Here is an 8,317-nt window from a genome sequence, read left to right as displayed (position 1 = left end):
CCAGACTTAATAAAAAGGGACATATTCGATTTTGATAATTCAACCATAGAATGTAGTTTCACGTACTTGTGTCTATTTTGTAAATCATTTATAAAACCTGCATGTATTCTCATCCCAAAAATATTAGATTTTAAAAGTGGGACTATAACTCACTTTCACATATTTTTACTTCGTCGGAAAGTAAGACTTGGCCACTGGTTGATTCACGAACCTATAACAATATATACATATATATCAAAGTATGTTCAAAATATATTTAGAACACTTTTAATATATTTTGATGTTTTAAGTTTATTAAGTCAGCTGTCCTCGTTAGTAACCTACAACTAGTTGTCCACAGTTAGATGTACAGAAATAAATCGATAAATATTATCTTGAATCAATCCACGACCCAGTGTATACGTATCTCAGTATTGATCACAACTCAAACTATATATATTTTGGAATCAACCTCAACCTTGTATAGCTAACTCCAACATTCACATATAGAGTGTCTATGGTTGTTCCGAAATATATATAGATGTGTCGACATGATCGGTCGAAACATTGTATACGTGTCTATGGTATCTCAAGATTACATAATATACAATACAAGTTGATTAAGTTATGGTTGGAATAGATTTGTTACCAATTTTCACGTAGCTAAAATGAGAAAAATTATCCAATCTTGTTTTACCCATAACTTCTTCATTTTAAATCCGTTTTGAGTGAATCAAATTGCTATGGTTTCATATTGAACTCTATTTTATGAATCTAAATAGAAAAAGTATAGGTTTATAGTCGGAAAAATAAGTTACAAGTCGTTTTTGTAAAGGTAGTCATTTCAGTCGAAAGAACGACGTCTAGATGACCATTTTAGAAAACATACTTCCACTTTGAGTTTAACCATAATTTTTGGATATAGTTTCATGTTCATAATAAAAATCAATTTCCCAGAATAACAACTTTTAAATCAAAGTTTATCATAGTTTTTAATTAACTACCAAAAACAGCCCGCGGTGTTACTACGACGGCGTAAATCCGGTTTTACGGTATTTTTCATGTTTCCAGGTTTTAAATCATTAAGTTAGCATATCATATAGATATAGAACATGTATTTAGTTGATTTTAAAAGTCAAGTTAGAAGGATTAACTTTTATTTGCGAACAACTTTAGAATTAACTAAACTATGTTCTAGTGATTACAAGTTTAAACCTTCGAATAAGTTAGCTTTATATGTATGAATAGAATGATGTTATGAACATCATTACTACCTCAAGTCCCTTAGATAAACCTACTGGAAATGAGAAAAATAGATTTAGCTTTAAAGGATCCTTGGATGGCTTGAAAGTTCTTGAAGCAGAATCATGACACGAAAACAATTTCAAGTAAGATTTCCACTCGAAATAAGATTGTTATAGTTATAGAAATTGAATTAAAGTTTGAATATGATTATTACCTTGTATTAGAAAGATAACCTACTGTAAGTAACAAATATTTCTTGATCTTGGATGATTACTTGGAATGGATTTAGAAAACTTGGAAGTAAACTTGCAATCTTGGAAGTATTCTTGATTTTATGAAACTAGAACTTTTGGAATTTATGAAGAACACTTAGAACTTGAAGATAGAACTTGAGAGAGATCAATTAGATGAAGAAAATTGAAGAATGAAAGTGTTTGTAGGTATTTTTGGTCGTTGGTGTATGGATTAGATATAAAGGATATGTAATTTTATTTTCATGTAAATAAGTCATGAATGATTACTCATATTTTTGTAATTTTATGAGATATTTTATGCTAGTTGCCAAATGATGGTTCCCACATATGTTAGGTGACTCACATGGGCTGCTAAGAGCTGATCATTGGAGTGTATATACCAATAGTACATACATCTAAAAGCTGTGTATTGTACGAGTACGAATACGGGTGCATACGAGTAGAATTGTTGATGAAACTGAACGAGGATGTAATTGTAAGCATTTTTGTTAAGTAGAAGTATTTTGATAAGTGTCTTGAAGTCTTTCAAAAGTGTATGAATACATATTAAAACACTACATGTATATACATTTTAACTGAGTCGTTAAGTCATCGTTAGTCGTTACATGTAAATGTTGTTTTGAAACCTTTAGGTTAACGATCTTATTGAATGTTGTTAACCCATTATTTATTATAACAAATGAGATGTTAAATTGTTATATTATCATGATATTATGATATATAATATATCTTAGTATGATATATATACAGTTAAATGTCGTTACAACGATAATCGTTACATATATGTCTCGTTTCGAAATCATTAAGTTAGTAGTCTTATTTTTACATATGTATTTCATTGTTAATACACTTAATAATATATTTACTTATCATTTAACATAATTAACCAAGTGTATCATGAAATGTCCCGTTCTTATTGATTAAAAACGTTCCATATTAATTGATTTCGTTGCGAGGTTTTGACCTCTATATGAGACGTTTTTCAAAGACTGCATTCATTTTTAAACAAACCATAACCTTTATTTCATCAATAAAGGTTTAAAAAGCTTTACGTAGATTATCAAATAATGATAATCTAAAATATCCTGTTTACACACGACCATTACATAATGGTTTACAATACAAATATGTTACAACAAAATAAGTTTCTTGAATGCAGTTTTTACACAATATCATACAAGCATGGACTCCAAATCTTGTCCTTATTTAAGTATGCGACAGCGGAAGCTCTTAATAATCACCTGAGAATAAACATGCTTAAAACGTCAACAAAAATGTTGGTGAGTTATAGGTTTAACCTATATATATCAAATCGTAACAATAGACCACAAGATTTCATATTTCAATACACATCCCATACATAGAGATAAAAATCATTCATATGGTGAACACCTGGTAACCGACAATAACAAGATGCATATATAAGAATATCCCCATCATTCCGGGACACCCTTCGGATATGATATAAATTTCGAAGTACTAAAGCATCCGGTACTTTGGATGGGGTTTGTTAGGCCCAATAGATCTATCTTTAGGATTCGCGTCAATTAGGGTGTCTGTTCCCTAATTCTTAGATTACCAGACTTAATAAAAAGGGGCATATTCGATTTCGATAATTCAACCATAGAATGTAGTTTCACGTACTTGTGTCTATTTTGTAAATCATTTATAAAACCTGCATGTATTCTCATCCCAAAAATATTAGATTTTAAAAGTGGGACTATAACTCACTTTCACAGATTTTTACTTCGTCGGGAAGTAAGACTTGGCCACTGGTTGATTCACGAACCTATAACAATATATACATATATATCAAAGTATGTTCAAAATATATTTACAACACTTTTAATATATTTTGATGTTTTAAGTTTATTAAGTCAGCTGTCCTCGTTAGTAACCTACAACTAGTTGTCCACAGTTAGATGTACAGAAATAAATCGATAAATATTATCTTGAATCAATCCACGACCCAGTGTATACGTATCTCAGTATTGATCACAACTCAAACTATATATATTTTGGAATCAACCTCAACCCTGTATAGCTAACTCCAACATTCACATATAGAGTGTCTATGGTTGTTCCGAAATATATATAGATGTGTCGACATGATAGGTCGAAACATTGTATACGTGTCTATGGTATCTCAAGATTACATAATATATAATACAAGTTGATTAAGTTATGGTTGGAATAGATTTGTTACCAATTTTCACGTAGCTAAAATGAGAAAAATTATCCAATCTTGTTTTACCCATAACTTCTTCATTTTAAATCCGTTTTGAGTGAATCAAATTGCTATGGTTTCATATTGAACTCTATTTTATGAATCTAAACAAAAAAAGTATAGGTTTCTAGTCGGAAAAATAAGTTACAAGTCGTTTTTGTAAGGGTAGTCATTTCAGTCGAAAGAACGACGTCTAGATGACCATTTTAGAAAACATACTTCCACTTTGAGTTTAACCATAATTTTTGGATATAGTTTCATGTTCATAATAAAAATCATTTTCTCAGAATAACAACTTTTAAATCAAAGTTTATCATAGTTTTTAATTAACTAACCCAAAACAGCCCGCGGTGTTACTACGACGGCGTAAATCCGGTTTTACGGTGTTTTTCGTGTTTCCAGGTTTTAAATCATTAAGTTAGCATATCATATAGATATAGAACATGTGTTTAGTTGATTTTAAAAGTCAAGTTAGAAGGATTAACTTTTGTTTGCGAACAAGTTTAGAATTAACTAAACTATGTTCTAGTGATTACAAGTTTAAACCTTCGAATAAGATAGCTTTATATGTATGAATCGAATGATGTTATGAACATCATTACTACCTTAAGTTCCTTGGATGAACCTACTGGAAAAGAGAAAAATGGATCTAGCTTCAATGGATCCTTGGATGGCTCAAAGTTCTTGAAGCAAAATCATGACACGAAAACAAGTTCAAGTAAGATCATCACTTGAAATAAGATTGTTATAGTTATAGAAATTGAACCAAAGTTTGAATATGATTATTACCTTGTATTAGAATGATAACCTACTGTAAGAAACAAAGATTTCTTGAGGTTGGATGATCACCTTACAATATTGGAAGTGAGCTAGCAAACTTGAAAGTATTCTTGATTTTATGAAACTAGAACTTTTGGAATTTATGAAGAACACTTAGAACTTGAAGATAGAACTTGAGAGAGTTCAATTAGATGAAGAAAATTGAAGAATGAAAGTGTTTGTAGGTGTTTTTGGTCGTTGGTGTATGGATTAGATATAAAGGATATGTAATTTTGTTTTCATGTAAATAAGTCATGAATGATTACTCATATTTTTGTAATCTTATGAGATATTTCATGCTAGTTGCCAAATGATGGTTCCCACATGTGTTAGGTGACTCACATGGGCTGCTAAGAGCTGATCATTGGAGTGTATATACCAATAGTACATACATCTAAAAGCTGTGTATTGTACGAGTACGAATACGGGTGCATACGAGTAGAATTGTTGATGAAACTGAACGAGAATGTAATTGTAAGCATTTTTGTTAAGTAGAAGTATTTTGATAAGTGTATTGAAGTCTTTCAAAAGTGTATAAATACATATTAAAACACTACATGTATATACATTTTAACTGAGTCGTTAAGTCATCGTTAGTCGTTACATGTAAGTGTTGTTTTGAAACCTTTAGGTTAACGATCTTGTTAAATGTTGTTAACCCAATGTTTATAATATCAAAAGAGATTTTAAATTATTATATTATCATGATATTATGATGTACGAATATCTCTTAATATGATATATATACATTAAATGTCGTTACAACGATAAACGTTACATATATGTCTCGTTTCAAAATCATTAAGTTAGTAGTCTTGTTTTTACATATGTAGTTCATTGTTAATATAATTAATGATATGTTTACTTATCATAATATCATGTTAACTATATATATAACCATATATATGTCATCATATAGTTTTTTTACAAGTTTTAACGTTCGTGAATCACCGGTCAACTTGGGTGGTCAATTGTCTATATGAAACCTATTTCAATTAATCAAGTCTTAACAAGTTTGATTGCTTAACATGTTGGAAACATTTAATCATGTAAACATCAATCTCAATTAATATATATAAACATGGAAAAGTTCGGGTCACTACAGTACCTACCCGTTAAATAAATTTCGTCCCGAAATTTTAAGCTGTTGAAGGTGTTGACGAATCTTCTGGAAATAGATGCGGGTATTTCTTCTTCATCTGATCTTCACGCTCCCAGGTGAACTCGGGTCCTCTACGAGCATTCCATCGAACCTTAACAATTGGTATCTTGTTTTGCTTAAGTCTTTTAACCTCACGATCCATTATTTCGACAGGTTCTTCGATGAATTGGAGTTTTTCGTTGATTTGGATTTCATCTAACGGAATAGTGAGATCTTCTTTAGCAAAACATTTCTTCAAATTCGAGACGTGGAAAGTGTTGTGTACAGCCGCGAGTTGTTGAGGTAACTCAAGTCGGTAAGCTACTGGTCCGACACGATCAATAATCTTGAATGGTCCAATATACCTTGGATTTAATTTCCCTCGTTTACCAAATCGAACAACGCCTTTCCAAGGTGAAACTTTAAGCATGACCATCTCTCCAATTTCAAATTCTATATCTTTTCTTTTAATGTCAGCGTAGCTCTTTTGTCGACTTTGGGCGGTTTTCAACCGTTGTTGAATTTGGATGATCTTCTCGGTAGTTTCTTGTATAATCTCCGGACCCGTAATCTGTCTATCCCCCACCTCACTCCAACAAATCGGAGACCTGCACTTTCTACCATAAAGTGCTTCAAACGGCGACATCTCAATGCTTGAATGGTAGCTGTTGTTGTAGGAAAATTCTGCTAACGGTAGATGTCGATCCCAACTGTTTCCGAAATCAATAACACATGCTCGTAGCATGTCTTCAAGCGTTTGTATCGTCCTTTCGCTCTGCCCATCAGTTTGTGGATGATAGGCAGTACTCATGTCTAGACAAGTTCCTAATGCTTGCTGTAATGTCTGCCAGAATCTTGAAATAAATCTGCCATCCCTATCAGAGATAATAGAGATTGGTATTCCATGTCTGGAGACGACTTCCTTCAAATACAGTCGTGCTAACTTCTCCATCTTGTCATCTTCTCTTATTGGTAGGAAGTGTGCTGATTTGGTGAGACGATCAACTATTACCCAAATAGTATCAAAACCACTTGCAGTCCTTGGCAATTTAGTGATGAAATCCATGGTAATGTTTTCCCATTTCCATTCCGGGATTTCGGGTTGTTGAAGTAGACCTGATGGTTTCTGATGCTCAGCTTTGACCTTAGAACACGTCAAACATTCTCCTACGTATTTAGCAACATCGGCTTTCATACCCGGCCACCAAAAATGTTTCTTGAGATCCTTGTACATCTTCCCCGTTCCAGGATGTATTGAGTATCTGGTTTTATGAGCTTCTCTAAGTACCATTTCTCTCATATCTCCAAATTTTGGTACCCAAATCCTTTCAGCCCTATACCGGGTTCCGTCTTCCCGAATATTAAGATGCTTCTCCGATCCTTTGGGTATTTCATCCTTTAAATTTCCCTCTTTTAAAACTCCTTGTTGCGCCTCCTTTATTTGAGTAGTAATGTTATTATGAATCATTATATTCATAGATTTTACTCGAATGGGTTCTCTATCCTTCCTGCTCAAGGCATCGGCTACCACATTTGCCTTCCCCGGGTGGTAACGAATCTCAAAATCGTAATCATTCAATAATTCAATCCACCTACGCTGCCTCATATTCAGTTGTTTCTGATTAAATATGTGTTGAAGACTTTTGTGGTCGGTATATATAATACTTTTGACCCCATATAAGTAGTGCCTCCAAGTCTTTAATGCAAAAACAACCGCGCCTAATTCCAAATCATGCGTCGTATAATTTTGTTCGTGAATCTTCAATTGTCTAGACGCATAAGCAATCACCTTCGTTCGTTGCATTAATACACAACCGAGACCTTGCTTTGATGCGTCACAATAGATCACAAAATCATCATTCCCTTCAGGCAATGACAATATAGGTGCCGTAGTTAGCTTTTTCTTCAATAACTGAAACGCTTTCTCTTGTTCATCATTCCATTCAAATTTCTTTCCTTTATGCGTTAATGCAGTCAAGGGTTTTGCTATTCTGGAAAAGTCTTGGATGAACCTTCTGTAGTAACCAGCTAGTCCTAAAAACTGGCGTATGTGTTTCGGAGTTTTCGGGGTTTCCCACTTTTCAACAGTTTCTATCTTTGCCGGATCCACCTTAATACCTTCTTTGTTCACTATGTGACCGAGGAATTGAACTTCTTCCAACCAAAATGCACACTTTGAAAACTTAGCGTACAATTCTTCCTTCCTCAATACTTCTAACACCTTTCTCAAATGTTCACTGTGTTCTTGGTCATTCTTTGAGTAAATAAGTATGTCATCAATGAAAACAATGACAAACTTGTCAAGGTATGGTCCACACACTCGGTTCATAAGGTCCATGAACACAGCTGGTGCATTAGTTAAACCAAACAGCATGACCATAAACTCGTAATGACCGTAACGTGTTCTGAAAGCAGTCTTTGGAATATCATCTTCTTTCACCCGCATTTGATGATACCCGGAACGTAAGTCAATCTTTGAATAAACAGACGAGCCTTGTAGTTGATCAAATAAGTCGTCGATTCTCGGTAGTGGGTAGCGGTTCTTGATGGTAAGTTTGTTCAACTCTCGGTAGTCGATACACAACCTGAATGTACCATCTTTCTTCTTGACAAACAAAACAGGAGCTCCCCACGGTGATGTGCTTGGTCGAA

Source organism: Rutidosis leptorrhynchoides, chromosome 1 (genome assembly GCF_046630445.1).
Source record: "Rutidosis leptorrhynchoides isolate AG116_Rl617_1_P2 chromosome 1, CSIRO_AGI_Rlap_v1, whole genome shotgun sequence".
NCBI lineage: Eukaryota > Viridiplantae > Streptophyta > Magnoliopsida > Asterales > Asteraceae > Rutidosis > Rutidosis leptorrhynchoides.
This window is presented reverse-complemented; position numbering follows the sequence as displayed.